General features: G+C 51.2%; 1 pseudogene; it reads right to left on the bottom strand.

Annotated features, from left to right (window-relative positions):
• Nucleotides 1-5,225: 5,225 nt before the first annotated feature.
• On the bottom strand, nucleotides 5,226-6,564 carry LOC136536602 (uncharacterized; annotated as a pseudogene).
• Between the last annotated feature and the right edge of the window lie 9,042 nt (nucleotides 6,565-15,606).

The following is a 15,606-nucleotide window of genomic DNA, read 5'->3' as shown; positions in this document are numbered from 1 at the left end:
TGGTGGAGGCCGGCGGCATTGAGGTGGAGCAGGCCGACGGCGACGCGGACTGGAGCAGAGCAGTCGAGGCGGATCGACCAGCGCGGAGGTGGAGCAGCCCGACGTCAAGGCAAATCCGGCGGCGCATCACGAGCAGGCCCCGTCCCTTCCCTTTTTCCCCATCCCCATCAAGATCCACCGCCGCCGCTCACGGGCACCTCCGGTCGAGGAGGAGGCGCAAGCGCCGGTCGTCCGGTCGCAGCCGCGTCATGGAGGTCCGCCATCACCGGTGTTGGGAGAGGCCTCCGGCGAGGACAGGGATGGTCACGGGCTCCACGCCAGCTGCCAGGCATCTCCTCTCTCTCCATCTCGACATGCTCGCATGCAGGGGCGGAGCTCAGTGGCGGCCAAACTAGGCTCCGGCCCCTGCTTGTCTCCAACAGATACGAAGGGCACTTAGCTCCAATAGATGCATGCCAGCTGCTGAAGCTTAAAATAGATAAAGCCTGTCACCAGTTGAAGGGCAGCAGAGAGCTAAACATAGACTTTAGGTGTCATCTCGAACTTTTGCATTCAGTATTTCAGTTCCCAAGTACGAATACTTATGCCATCTCACTTGTTGCCACTGGTCTACAATACTCTCAGGCCCATACTACTTACTTAGGTGAATCGATAACGATGTTTTGTACAATTGAAATTAGGACAATAATGTTTCTAGTATTGAATTAGCCCCCCCTTGATCTTGGAGCACGCTCCGCCACTACTCGCATGCACCTCCTCTTCACGTCTTCGTTCGTATCTGGATGGGGATGGAATGCCCAGGTGCTGGATCTGGATGGGGATGGAAGGAAATGGGAGGAGAGGGGAGACATAGCATATAGGACGGGGATGGCGCTGGATCTCGACATGCTCGCCGACGAGCCATGCAGCTCCCACGCCACGCGCCGCTCCAGTGCCCATTCGGCGAGGCGTGGGACCGATGGAGTCGTGGGTGGCGCAAGAAAGCGCCGCCCCAGTGTGGTCCCGTGTGGAGAGGAGAAGATGATCAATTCTCAAATGCCATGGTATGAACATCCAAACACGAATCGATATTCACTAGCTCCTTACGACCCCATCTAGCAATTTCATCTACATCCAAACAATGGTTTTGGTATTGTAACCCAATACCAATACTACTCTGATTTGGTATTGAAGCTAATTCAATGCCAAGGCCTCTAATATCGACATCCAAACTGAGACTAATAGAAATTCTATTTTGTTTTGATAAGCACCAAACAATTTACGCCATGTTCGCTTGACTTATAAGTCGTACTTTTTCAGCCAACGAATAATATTTTTTTCTCACAACAAATCAACCAACAGTACTTTCAGCCATGGCTTATCAGCCAAGCGAACAGGGCATTAATTAGTAAGCATACGATGAGGCCGATATGTGGTTACATTTGATCAATGTTTTTAAGGCGTCGCCTAATCGGCAAGGTGTTACAGGCGGGACGACTTGGCGGACGACTCGCCTCAGATTGGTACGGCGTCCGCCTTACTACCATGGCGTCCAAAAGTCGTCGATTTGGCGTCCGATTCGTCGAAATCGAGCAAGGCGGGTGCCATACGGGGATGGCCACGGTAGGAAAACGCGGGCGTGGGAGAAAGGACGGGGAAAGTGCAGGCGCGCGGGAAAGCATCGCGCGCGCGGGAGATTAGGCGCGCGGGGAGAGAGGAGCGCAGGAGAAATCAGAGAGCAGAGAGAGGAGCACTCGCAGGGAAGACGGACCTACCTGCTCGCCCGCGCGAACGCGTTTGTCCGCGCCGCCGGTAGAAGCTGCTGCCGCCGAGGCTCCGCCTCCCCCTCCCCGCGGGATGCCACAGCAGACAACTCGCCTTACAAAGAGGCCTCTGTTCTGGGCGGCGGGGAAACGCGTGAGAAGGATTGGAAACGTCGGGGAAAACTGAGAGAGAAGGGGTGCGCAGGAGAAACAGAGCGCGCCGGAGGGAGAGAGAGCGGGCGCGCAGGAGATTCACCAGTAGGAGAGCAGGAGGGGAACCAGAAGCCGCAGCTCTCCCATGCGGACGCGTTCTCCCGCGCCGACGGGAGAAGTTGCTGCCCGCCCGCCGCCGAGCCGTGCGGCCGCCTGTGCGGGCTGCGGCCATGTTCCCTCAATCGGCGCTGACCTGCAACATCTTGCCTCCTCTGTTCCTCCATCGAGCTGCAGCGTCCAAAGCCCTTCTGTTCCTCCGTCTATCAAGCAAGACGAGCATCTAGAGGAGAGAGGGAAGCAAGAGACAGAGAGGGGCGGAGGCGGAGCGGCAGTGGAGAACGAGAGAGAGAGAGAGAGGTGTGGCGGCGCTAGAGAGAGAGGATTGGGAGTTTGAGAGATGAAGCAGGAAGGTCAAAGGTGAGGGAGGGGTATATGGGCTGCCTGGTGGGCTGGGCCAGACTACTTGCTCCTTCTTCTTTCTTTTTCCTTTTTTGTTTTTCTTCATTATCTACCACTCTAAGCTGCTCTTTTAAGATTCTCTTAAGATGTTAAGGCGTCGCCTCGCCTCACGCCTTAGTCGCTTAAGCATAAGGCGGTAGTCAGCCGCCACGACTCGCCTTACCGCCTTGAAAATATTGCATTTGATTCAAAGATAAATAGATATTCTATGCTTATTTAATCCAAATAAGGTGCACCAAAAAATCATCACACGATTATATGATAGCTTTTGGAAGTATAACCGTTTACAGGTATGGAAATGGACAACTTTCTCAACATATATATTCATATACATTATCATAGTTGTTTTCTCTTTTCGTTGCCGATCCAAATGGAGCTGCAATCTGTACCAAGTTAGCAATCTCCTGTTGGTGACTGTGAAATCCTAGCTTGCAATCTGTACCAAGTTAACATCGACTCTGAAAATTTATGCTGCTGTACCTTAGTAAGGTATGGGGTTGAACATCACAGGAAAATTACATGAATAATTAGTAAAAAAGTATACATAATTTTTTATTAGTTTAGCCTTACATAATGTAAATTAGACAGTGCCAGATGTTTTCAGTTGTTAGGAAAAAGGATCAAACCCTGCTATCATTAACGCATAAGCTATCAAATATAAGGTTTACAAATGTTGAGAATTGATAGTTTTCATTAGTGATGATGCCAGGAATACTACTCTTTTTAACCCCTATTACAGAAGTAGTTACAAATTAGAGCAAAGGAACTATGATGAGAGTAGAATTGTATATGTGTGGCAATAGGGTGGAAACTTATTGGTTTTAGTCCCAGGCAGCTACATAAACTCTGCAAAAATATCTTCAGGACCATTACCTGTGTGTCCCTTATCCTATAATAGATTGACACAGCTTTACAAATAGACTGTTTGTAGAATCTAAAATATCTTCATTTGATATATCTGTTTGAACACATGGATAATGTCAACAAGGTCTATATTTGACATTTACATGGGCAGTGCAAATGAGACTAGTATAAAAAATATGAGATGAAATGCAAGAGGTGATTTTCTAACTCGAATTGTATGCCACTGAGCAATAGAGGCAGACGTGGAGATAGCCTTTAAGACCCTCCACAGCGTGAGCGGTGCCTGATACTGTTCACGTATGCCAGCTCACAGTGATGCTCGGTTGAGTTTGGGGCTGCAGCGTGTAAAAGTGATGCCAGAAAAAGTAGCGTATTCTTTATCTTCTATCAGCAATCTGACAACAGCAGCAGAGTGCTGGCTGCAGTCTCACAGCAACAGTACAATACTGTTTTTTTTTTTTATGTTTGGGGCACCGGTGCAACTACGTTCTCCGCTCCCAGTTTTTGTGGCAGCACTCCAAATTGGCACTGCCTACCGCAGTGTATGAAGTGCAGCTTGAATGCTCTCTCTCCTCTGTTGGCACCGCTTAAGCACAACGTTGTGGAAGGCCTAAGAAGCTAAATTGGTTTCTGTAAAAATGAGGCAACAAGATTGTATTTGAGAAATTAAATTGTGCAATGTATTATAGAGAGGATATGTATTACCTTTTTGCCTCTCATGTAATGTTCCCCTGTTTAGTATAAAGAGAGACTTTGTTGGTCTTCTACTCTTCTTTTCCCTTTTTTTCTTCAGATAAGATGGTGGAGGGAGGGGAGGGGGGGGGGGGGGGGGGGGGGAGGATAAGTTGAGTATCCTGTGTAAGTACAAAACAATGGCCTACAAATTATTAAGTCTTTATTACATATTAAACTAGTTAGCTTTTTTGAAGTGAGTTTACCATTGAGCTTCTCGAGCAAGTTGTGTCATAGATTTAAATTAGTTAGTATCATGGGTTGTATACATCATTATTCTGCTATATAATTAGAATTGAGGTCATTTCCACTGAAAATGAACAGTATCCGAGCCAGAGTAATAACATGTATAACAGTCACTGAGCTCTTGATGCCACAGAACATCATGCTAATAGAGGAATTGAATCACTTTGAAACTGAATGCAGCTTAACCATGGGTTTTGCTTACACAGTAGGATATTCTTTTCTACTTTAGCATTATGCATCTCAGGGATTGCCAGACCCAAAGAAGAAATACTTGTCGAAGCATTCTGGTATGTTTTGAGCAAAACAACATGATTTTCTAGTGGTCTGAATTCTCTAAAAGGCAAAATAGTGGCATGAGACTGACTTTTTTTTGCTGTTGTATATTCAGATTTTCCATATATCTGATTGCTAAATTTCCAAATATCTTACTAAATAGGATAGATAAAAGAAGATTTTCGGACTTGACTTGTTTCTTGTTCTTTTATACACAGGTGGACAACTAATGATAGCCACAACTCTATAACCTTGTTGCTTATATATTATCATGCATTCATATATTTGTAAGAAATGTGGAGCTAGTATAAAAATCTAGAAATGATTTTTTTGGTGGTCAAAAGATATTGAACCTCTAAATTTTGGAATTTTATAGCAGTATATAGTATTTCTAAATTTACAAATTCCTTACTAAACAAATCTAGATATCAGTGTTGATTTCAATTGGCATGGACAACCTGCACACTCATTGAAATATCCAATAAAAAAGGAATTTTAGAATTGAAACTTGCAAAAGAATCTGCAATACATATCAAGCATGCCTCTCTTTTTGTAAAGTTGCCTTGAACATGTATTGCATGTGTTTTGTCAACGTGCTGGATATCTCGTGAAGACCTTAAGAACTGTGGCGTCTCCTTTGTTGTTTGCTCGGAGGACCTACGTTCTAGCACATGGAAAAAGGAAAGCCACAGACAAACGAAAGGAGTGCCTAGCAGAAGTTGCATAGCCGATGAGACCCGGCGTCTGCTCATTCTGTCGAACACATTGTTTGAGTACAACTTGTTTGAGTATGTGCTAATTAACACGGTCATGGATCCAGGCAACGGCAATAGAGAAAACCAATTGCTTAAGAACCATATTATTCTGAGAGAGTCACAGTATCACCCTCTCGGCCTCTCCTTACGACGCAGAGGGATGGTCGTTGAGGAAGCCGAGTAGCAGGTCGTTGACCTGCTCTGGGAGCTGCTCCTGCACCAAGTGGCTCCCCTCCGGGATGTAGGTGATCTTGAGGTCCGGCATGAAGTTCTTCATGACTCGAACCCCGGGAACTTGAAGCAGTAGTCCTTCTCCCTCATCACCATGAACACCGGCACCTGGAACTTGGCGTCCAGCCGGTTCGGGATCTTGTGTATAGCTCTGCCCAATCAGTTTTCCATGGAAGCAAAAAAAAAAAAAAAAAGGAACATCAGAGTCTTTTCAGTCTCCAGTCTCTTGTCGCTTGGCTGCCGAGAGGAGTGCGGTGGCGCGCGCCTACCTGTACGGCATCTTGAGCGGGTAGCCGAAACCGGACTTCTCGTAGAGCTTGGCGTAGGCAGGTCGGCCAGGTCCATGATCTCCTGCCCCTTCCTTGGCGGTCGGGATCTCGGTGCCGGAGAAGAGCACGTAGACGGTGCGCACCACGCGCCTCACGTCGAACCGGCCGAAGTCGGCCTCCGCCCTGCCCGGCTCCTGCGGAAGAGAAGCAAAAGGAACACCAGCTGCAGAGTGTCGTGTCGATTTCGATAAAAAGAAAAGTTCAATCACAGGTGATGCGGTCAGTCAGTGCTACGCACGCGCCAGCGCCGGATGTACAAGCCTCCGGGCATGGCGTCCAAGGGCATGGGCACCGGGCTGAAGGGGATGCCCAGGCACACCACGCCGCGGGTGCGGTCCGGGTGCTGCAGCGCGAACTCGTACGCCGGTATGGCGCCGAAGTCTTTGCCCACCAAGAACGCCTGCATGCACGCGCGCGCGGCAATAACTCAGTTGTTGGAATTGGATGGTCCGTCCATCCGTTCGGTGAGCTGTTGCTTACCTTCGGGACGCTGAGGGCGTTGAGGATGCCGAGCACGTCGGCGACGAGGTCGTCAAGGGAGGCCTCCTCGTGCTCCGGCGGCTGGTCTGCCTGCCACGTGTCTGCTATGCCTTGGACTTGTCGTTTGGGCCCTTCCGCGGTTCCGCTGGTTGGACGTAGGAGTACATCAGCTTGCAACTTGGTGTTTTCCGAAGACGGGGCGAGGACAAACACTGGACAGGCAGGAACCATATAATCCATCGATCAGCATCACTGCACCAGTGGCGTGCAACTCCTTTTGCACCGAGCAGGACTGAAAACCTCCGCGAAGGCAGCTGTACTTGAAAAAGATGCACGTCTCGTTTTTTTTTAAAAAAAAGCAATCAATTTTAAATTAGACTAGATTTATAAAAAAAATAGTAAATAAATGTACTATACAAATATATAATATGACTAATCTAATACTATCTTTCTCGTTTGAGTTCTGATATTGATATCCCAAACATCGCTTTTGGAGCGAAAGCCCACCCACCACCAATTGAGCCCGATCTGACCTGGATGCGCGCCACGGCTACATCAGCCCGAATTTTGCATGTTCTTCTGTCAGCTAGGTTTGCTTGGGAACTGGCGACTGTCTGATTTGTGCTGGTTCTGTTCGATGCTTTTGTAGGAATTGGTTCGCCTGATTAGTGTATATACAACCTCTCAACCGAGGTTGCTGGCCCAAATGATTGCAAATTTGCAATGGCCCCGTTCGCTTGGAGAAATTTTGGATGAATTTAGAGAAATTTATAAAAGAAAAACACTATTCTGAATAAAAAAAAATGAATTAAGCCGGGTTTAAGGGCACGCGAACGGGGCCAATGTCTTGAGCTTTGTTCCACAAATTGAGAATGATTGCAAATTTGCAATGTCTCGAGTTTCGTTCCACAAATTGAGACAACGGTGGCTCGGGGTAGTACTGTCTACGGGAGACTAGTGCAAGTGGGTCGATCCTAAGCAGGACTGTAGGACCTACGGATGCCGGTGAAGCTGATGGCAAGGAAAGAGCAGGAAGCCAAGTTTTATTTTATTTTATTTTATTAAGGGCCGGCAGGAGTTCTGCCCGGCATATATTAGTAAGAGATGTTTTACTGTGCTTGGAGGAACCGGTAGTTCCTCTTACGATTTTTTTTTCCAGCTGTCTGGTGTAAAAGTAATTAATTAAATATAATTAAGGATAGTTTAGCCATTTCACTAGTACACGGAACGCACACATGCATCAGTGACGTAGACAGTTCGGTGGCTTGCCGCCGCCGCCGCTAGCCTGCACGAGGCACACTGGTGCCGGCGTCTGTCTTGCCCAGGCTCACCATCGCTCGCCTGCAAGGGCTTGCGACTTTGCCGGCGAGCCGCAAGGGATCGACACTGCCCGGCGCTCGCCTGAAAGGGCCTGCCGCCGGCCGCTGCAGGGGATCGACGACTCCGAGCTTTGCAGGGGTCGCTCGCCTGCTCTCCCAAGGGCTCACTGGCAATGAGATTCCCATCCTCATGACCTCATCCAAGTAGAAGTGTAGAACAAAGTATAGGAGGTGGCAGCTGATGATAATTGCATTGCGGATCAAGCAGTGTGATTTTGCATTCTTGAGATGTTCAACACACAGTCCTGAATTCTGATTCTCTAAGCAGAATAGCAAAATCTAGGATCTCGGGGGCAGATTGTTAATACATAGTCTTCCTTTTCCAAAGTGACATTTAGCATTACATGTTTGTTCAGTTGAATTTTCTGTTTATTCACAAATACAGATTGTTTATCATTGCCTCAAAAGACGGTTTATGTTCTTCTCCGGCGTACGCTTCTGTGCCTGCTTGCCACCGATAAGTAAATTTTTAATATTACGTGTCTGGCTCGGATGGTATGTTTAGAGGACACGGAGTTTATACTGGTTCGGGTAGAATGTCCCTACGTTCAGTTCGTTGCTGTTGCTCGTGTTACTAGCACTGAAAGTTCGTAGTAGAGGTTACAAACGACCGAGATAGGGACTGGTTCCAAGTTTCTGATGAAAGGAGTGAACGGGTGCTGAGCTCGGTTGCTATTCGGCCGTGTGTTCAGGGTTCGATAGGTTCACGATGATTTGATCGGATCTAGCCTGAATCGATATGATGTGTTGCGATGTCTCTTATGGGATGCCCTGCTTTCCTTTTTATAGGCCAAGAAAAAGCATGGGTTACAGCAGAGGAAAAAGAAGAACGAGAGAGAGAGAAAGAGAGAGAGCCGAAGGCCTTTAGGATCGCTGAGTCATTCTTCTCCTTCATACGGGTCTCACCGACCCTATAGATGTGAACAGGGACGGCTTCGCGTCGTGGTCCTGTCCGTCACTAGCGCTATGCGCAGGCGTCATATGCTGGTCATGGTGCTCCACTCCGTCCTGGCGAACGTCGTGACGAACTGACGCTCCCGTCAGTGTTCGTACAGGGATTAGGCAGAACAGCACCGCTACGCCCGACGTTGTTCTTGATGTGAATCCTCCGGTATAGCCCGTCAAGGCCACGGGTTACATCGGGGCATGCCAGTCTCTTCCCTGATGTCAGAGCTTTGACTCAGGCCCATACACTTGAACCTAGAGTGGTTGATGGCAGCATGGGTCTCCGTCGGGCGAGGCGGGGCCCGTGGCCTCGGGGTCAGGTGAGGCGAAGTCCTCCCCCAGAGGCCGAACGAGGCGGAGCCCGCGGCCTCAGGGTCGGGCAAGGCAAAGTCCTCCCATAGAGGTCGGGCGAGGCGAAGTGCAGATCCAAGGGTCATGCGAGGCAGAGCCCACGACCTTGGGGTTGGGCGAGGCGGAGTCCTCCCCTAGGGTCGGGCGAGGCGGAGCATAGACCCAAGGGTCAGACGAGGCGGAGTGTAGGCCCAAGGGTCGGGCGAGGCAGAGTCCACGGCCTCAGGGTCGGGCGAGGCGGAGTCCTCCCTAGAGGCTGGGCAATGCAAAGCGTAGAACCAAGGGTCAGGCGAGGCGGTGCCCTCTTCCAGAGGCTGGACGAAGAGGAGCTTGCACGCCGGGGGTTCGGTTGGAGCTATAGTCACGCTCTTGACTGTTTGGATGAGTCAATGTTGATGGTCATTAGCTCCTTCTCTTTGGGTACCCTAGTATTGGTCCCCGACAGTAGCCCCCGAGTCTACGGAGGAGTAGAAAACTCCTTCGGAGGTTTTTTCCGAGCAGGAGGACCCTGATGGCCTTGGCCTTATTTTGTCGCCCACGGCGTGACCTGGGGATGGTGATTCCCTTTCGTCGAGATCGGACCCCTCGGGGGTATAGTCGTGAGGTTTGGTGGGTCGAAAAAATGTCCTTCCCTGATTTCGACCCCTTCAGGGGTCTGTCATTCTATGACCGTGCGTTCGGTCACCTTGTGAGCCCAACTTTCCTCAAGCCCCCACGCGTAGCGGGGGTCCGGTCGAGGATCGGCTCATCTTTGTGATCATCACCCTGTCCACGGTTTCCACAACCGGAGGGCCTAAGCCGTGTCGTGATTTTCCTCTATGGACGAGCCATGGTGCTCGGTGAGTTGTTAGTTGGCTAGTCCAAGTGGGGCCCTGGCATCCCGTTCATGGGGATCTGGCTCAGATTAACTGGTGACCGACTCTAGACCCTCAGCGGTCAATCCATATAATTCTCAGGTCCATTCGACCGATCTCGAGGGCCTTCTGCCTTTCTTTTGAGGAAAAAACCATGGATCGTATCCCGCTGAGACTCGAACATGGGCCGAGACGCTTACGGTGCTCGTGCGCCTGGGTACCGGCCGCTAGCAGGCCCATCCCTTTCCACCCCTCACTTCAAAAAGGCGCTCGAAGCAGTTGTCGAACCCGTCGGTGGGGCAACCTTCGAACTCTTAGGCCTAGACGGGCCGCAGTAGAGTTTTTAGGTCCGTATCCTTTACCTGTGACGGGTCGTGGCCCGTTCGGAGAGGCAAAACATCGGTGAATTTTTTGAGGGAACGGATAGAGATTTTGTGCATGCGTCTCATGGAGAGACATGGTGGTAGATTGTGGTAGGCACAGAGATCTAGGTGGATGCTTGGTTTCCTCGCACCCGTTGGCCCTATAAAACCAAAGGGTTCACCCCTTGGCTTCCATACCTTGCATCCTTGCCTCCGCAGCAACGACCGCCACCACCAATCGCTTAGGTTTCCTGCCTCTGCATCCCCATTGTCGTTGAGCCCGCATCCGTCCACCCCCACCTCCAATGGATCTATGGTGCCGCTCTGACATCACCTTCCTACGCATGGAAGGCCTTGTCCATCGTGGTCTTCTCCGCACGTGGACCTCGATCGAGGAGTGGCTACTGCCCAGTGAGGAGAATCTGCCATCACCGCTCGACGGCTATGTGGTGTCATTCACCCACTTCCATGAGCGTGGGTTCATGACCCCCGCCCATAAATTTCTTCAGGGGCTGCTGCACTATTACAAGATCGAGCTGTAGCATCTCAACCCCAACAGGATCTAGCACATGGTGGCGTTCATCGCCCTGTGCGAGGGGTTCCTAGGGATCAACCCCCACTTCGATCTGTGGAGGTACTTCTTTGCTGTCACCCTCTAGAAGAAGAGGGAGAAGAGCGGCAGGTAGGAGCTGCATATGCCATTCAGGTGCGCCGACATCTAGCTCTAGAACAATCGGGTCAGCGAGTACACGCCCATGTGGCTCTCGACGTCCAACAAGGGGTGGCACTCGTAGTGGTTCTACCTCAAGAACGACGTTGCTACCCCTCTGCCAGAGTTCACTGGATGCCTGATCGAAGAGGCCCCGGATTCATGGAGGAAGTAGGGCGTCCTAGAGAAGGACAACAAGAAGATCCAGGACCACATCACCGCCATCCACATCCTGAAGGAGAATGGCCTAAAGGGGTTAGGTGTCATTAGGGTCTTCCATGCAAGAAGGGTGGCGCCGTTGATGACGCATGCGCTCCCGCTATACGCAATGGCGCTTGAGGTGTCGTTCGATGGAATGGCGCTCACTGAGGGGGCGCTCCCCAACTCTGAGATCACGCAACGTATCAAGGAGGTAATGGAGCCCTCATGGGACGATGCAGGTGCCCCCCTTGATTTTGTCTTCTCGATGCTGGGACATCCTCCGATGTGGCCGGAACCAAGCCATGTTGTCTTCGTAAGTTTCCCTTTCTCCTGCCTTCTCTTCAATTGATTTCTAGACCCCTTGATACTAACTTTGAAAGGGGCAGCGCCAGTCGAGGGATCTTATCCTCATGGATCACCTGGCACTATTGTCGAGGAATTCGACCATGAGGATGATGAATCGCGCCGAGGATGAGCGGCTGAGGAAGGCAAAGGAGGACAGAAAGAGGAAGAAACAGTGGAAGCTGCAGGCGCATGAACGAGGGGAGGACACTGATACTGATAATGATGATGATGATGACGCCGACGATGAGGTAGCCGACAACATTGAGTGGGATGACCAAGAGAACGAGGATGCACTAACAGGTATTGGTTCGTCCTTGCAGACATTGGGACCCTTCCCATTCCACAGAGGGGAGGGTACATCCGAGGAGCCATATGGAGATGGGCCATACCGTCGGTCTACCCTAGGAGCTAATAGGGGCGGACGGCTCTACCGCCACGCTCAAGGTGCTAGCAGAGATAGGTGGCTCCACCATCGCACCCCAAGAGCGAAGGGGAGCGGGCCTCTCTACCCAGGAGCAGGGGGCGGGCTCAAAACAGCCTTGTTTCGATGAGCCGAATAAAGGTCGGGGGTCGCACCTCAAACGCATCTGTCGCCCGACGATGTTGAGGTGAGTTGTCAGTTCCTCTATTTTTTCCTATTTTAGTCGGATTTCATCGTGAATTATGCTTTTTGTCCCTTACAGCGTCAGCAAGCAGCACAATCCTTTGGCGCTGGCGTCAAAGAAGAGCATCACTCTCTAATTGAGGTAGCAACCGTCGGCTGGTGTCGTGCCCGTTTCAGGGGGGAGCGGCACCATTGTGACCACGTCGTTGGCCAATCAGACACTGCCCACGATGGCGCCCATGCCCTTGGTGGGATGGGTGGATGCAGGGGCTCAAAGGGCGCCTTTGAAGGTCATAGAGTAGCCAGCAATAGCCACGATACTGCTGTCGACGATAGGGTGGACAAGGCTGCCAAATGCGCTCATGGCACCGACCATGGCGGGTGTGACGTAGCCAGTCATGATGCCACCAATGCAGGTGGAGGTGGCGGCGGCCATGACAGATCGGTCACAACTGGGCACAACCGCAGTGGCGCCTAAGGCACCGATGTGACCCGCGCCAATGGTGGCCCAAGCGATGGTGCCTGGCGTGGGTCGGATAGAGGGGGACACGGTCGAGGGGTCCCCGGGAGTCATGGTGGCCGAAGGGGATCCATCGGGGGGACATCACGGCGAGAGGGGTCAGCAGTGCTTGGGACTGGTGGGAAGTTATCCCTAGCCCTGATGTCGATAGGCAGCAACTCACCCACGTGGGGCGAGCCCCTACTCAGGTGGACAAATCCATAGGATCCGGCGTCGATGCTCTTCACCCTCGCCGTCGCCATTGAGAGCATAGAGTAGGAGAGCCTCGATGTGGGGATCGTGTTTGTGCTAGAAGCCTTGGACCACGCCAGGGGTGCCTTGCATGACGTTGTCGTTCCCTCCGGCCAGGTATTTGCTTGATCCTACTTCTTGCCCTTTTCTTTCTCAATATACTTTTTGTATTCTAACCATCATTTCCCTGTAGTCCCTCATAGCTCATAGCTGGGGGAAGTCTCGGTTCCTTCGTCAATAGAAGGAGACCTAGGACCACCTTGTTGAGGAGGTGTGGCTACGTAGGGAGATGACCGCTCAACTTATTGCCACCCAACAGAGGGTGGCTGAGCTGACTCCCCTAGCCGAGGAAGTAGACAGTCTTCGATCACGAGTGGCTGAGGCCCATCAGGACACTGATAAGGCCAAGAAGGCGTTCGAGGCCCTTTCGGTGAGATCATGGAGGGGCGACAAGGAGTCTGCCAAGGTTAGGAAGGAGCGAGATAAGCTACTCTAGAAGGACGTCGAGACCCACCAGTGGATCCTTGACCTTCTAGCCGAGGTTGAGAAGGAAAGGGAGATGAAGCTAGGGGCCGAGGAGAAGCTCGCGGCCCTAGAGAAGAGGGCAAGCTTAAATGCCGTGGTGGTCACTCGGCTACGCAAGCAGCAGGATGAGCTGCTCCAAACCATGGATAGGCTCTGCTCAGAGCATGGCGTGTCTCACAAGGAGCGTGACTAGACCTTCCGAGAGCATGACTAGGCCTACCAAGAGCGCGATGATGCACAGCAGAAGGTTGGCTCCTTCTAGGCCGAGCTTGGAAACGCGACGACCTAGAAGCTGGAGGTCGAGAGTGTTTCTGTTAGGCTAGCCGTGGACCTCGCCAAGGCAAGGAGGAATCTTCAGGTGGGGAGCGATGAGCTTGGTATCCTGAGTACCGCCGTTGGAATGGTCTGCAATGACCTTGAGGTGGTCTAGTCATAGGGGACCAGCTCGCTCATGGCCCATGTCGTCGAGATCATGGCTCGGGTGTGCCAGCTCGAGAGGAATGCCCTTCACGCCAGGGTCAATCAATCCTTCATGATTGCTCATTCTCATAACAGGGACAAAATTGATCTGGAGACAATGAGCCATGGCTTTGCGCCTCGCTTGAAGTCCACGAGCTAGAGGAGATGGAAGCGATGGCGGCTCCCCTTTTGTAGGACCTGGCGGACATGATCGAAGGCATAGTTCTCCCCCAGAGGGGTTAGTTAGTTCAATAGGTCTGGCGGTCGTTCTTGTAAGAAGCAAACAAGTTCCGACCCTTCTGTATCGTTCGAACAAACTTGTCATTTTGTTTTGTTTGATCAAATCTGTTCTTTTGTTTTGGTGCAAACGAATTTGTTTTTCCTTCCTTGTTATGTGTGAAAAGGGGTTCATGCGTTCCGACTGTAGAGTTCAAGGTGTAGGAGGGAAACGATGATCACACTGGTAAGCAAGAGTGTCATAGCTGCTAGGGCGTAGGTTTCTTGCAGTCCGACCAGCCTTACTCAGTCATTCATTTTCATAGACCTTGCCACTAGGTTTTTCAACATGAGGAAGGGGTTGGGCACAACGACTGCTTTAGAAAGGGTGTATATATATACCCTTATCAGCCCCCGAGTGAGACCCAACCCCTTGCCATTACTAAGGTCAGGTGTCACTAAAGATCGTGGAGAGGATAGCGAAACTAGTAGGATAAAGCGTCTCTTGTTTTAGAAACATTATTATTAGTTTTCGCACGTACCCCCTCCCTAGGTTCTAAGCCATCATTCTATGACCGTGCATTCAATCTCCTTGCAAGTCCAACTTTCCTCGAGCCCCCACGCATAGCGGGGGTCCGATCTAGAGTCAGCTCATCTTTGTGACCATCACCCCATCCACGGTTTTCACAACCAGAGGGGTTGAGCTAACATTACTTGCCTTGATGCCTCGAGTGATGCGCTCGACGAGCTCTCTAATGGGCAAGTTCGAGTGGAATTCGGGTTCATCATTCGTGATAGGGTCGACATAGCCCTCATGTGGCATTCAACTGCTCCTTAACCCGCCTCCCAATAGATGCCCGGGTCGCTCCAGAGAGCGACTCAGGTGGCCCGCTGGCCTCTCCTCGATGGAGATTCTATGGGCTTGGCTCGAGGTTAGGATCAAACAAGAAGATTGAGATGCTCCTGTTTGCTTCTAAGTGGGTCAGGCAAAGGCCGTTGGGGCTCATCTGTGTTTTCTCGCCTGGCTCAGGTCGACGTGAGGCGGCCTTGAGCCCTTCATGGGTCGGCCTTCGAATCCTAGTTAGTTGGATTCTCAAGTTAGGGTCATGCGGCTCAAGCCCCCAAGCCTCATTGGGCTTAGTAGGGGTCAGCTGAGTTTCATGCATCACCCCATCCTTGGTTTTCACAACCAGAGGGGTTGGGCTAACGACACTTGCCTCGATGGCTCGAGTGTCATGCTCGGTGAGCTCGCTAATGGGCATGTTCGGGTGGAATCTGGGTCCATCATTTGCTGATGGGGTCAGCATAGCCCTCATGTGGTATTCCACTACTCCTTAACCAGCCTCTCAGCAGATGCCCATGTCGCTCCGTAGAGCGACTCTGGTAACCCACTGGCCTCTCCTCGATGGAGATTCTATGGGCTTGGCTCGAGGTTAGGATTGAACAAGAAAGGTCGAGATGTCCCTGTCCGCTTCTAAGCAGGGTCGGGCAAGAGCCCCTGGGGCTCATCTCGATTTTTCTCCCCTGGCTCTATTTGACACGAGGTGGCCTCGAGCCCTTCTAAATTTAATCATGTCGGCT

Source organism: Miscanthus floridulus, chromosome 2 (genome assembly GCF_019320115.1).
Source record: "Miscanthus floridulus cultivar M001 chromosome 2, ASM1932011v1, whole genome shotgun sequence".
Taxonomy (NCBI): domain Eukaryota; kingdom Viridiplantae; phylum Streptophyta; class Magnoliopsida; order Poales; family Poaceae; genus Miscanthus; species Miscanthus floridulus.
The sequence above is the reverse complement of the archived record's forward strand: the minus strand, read 5'-3'. Positions and strand labels throughout refer to the sequence as shown.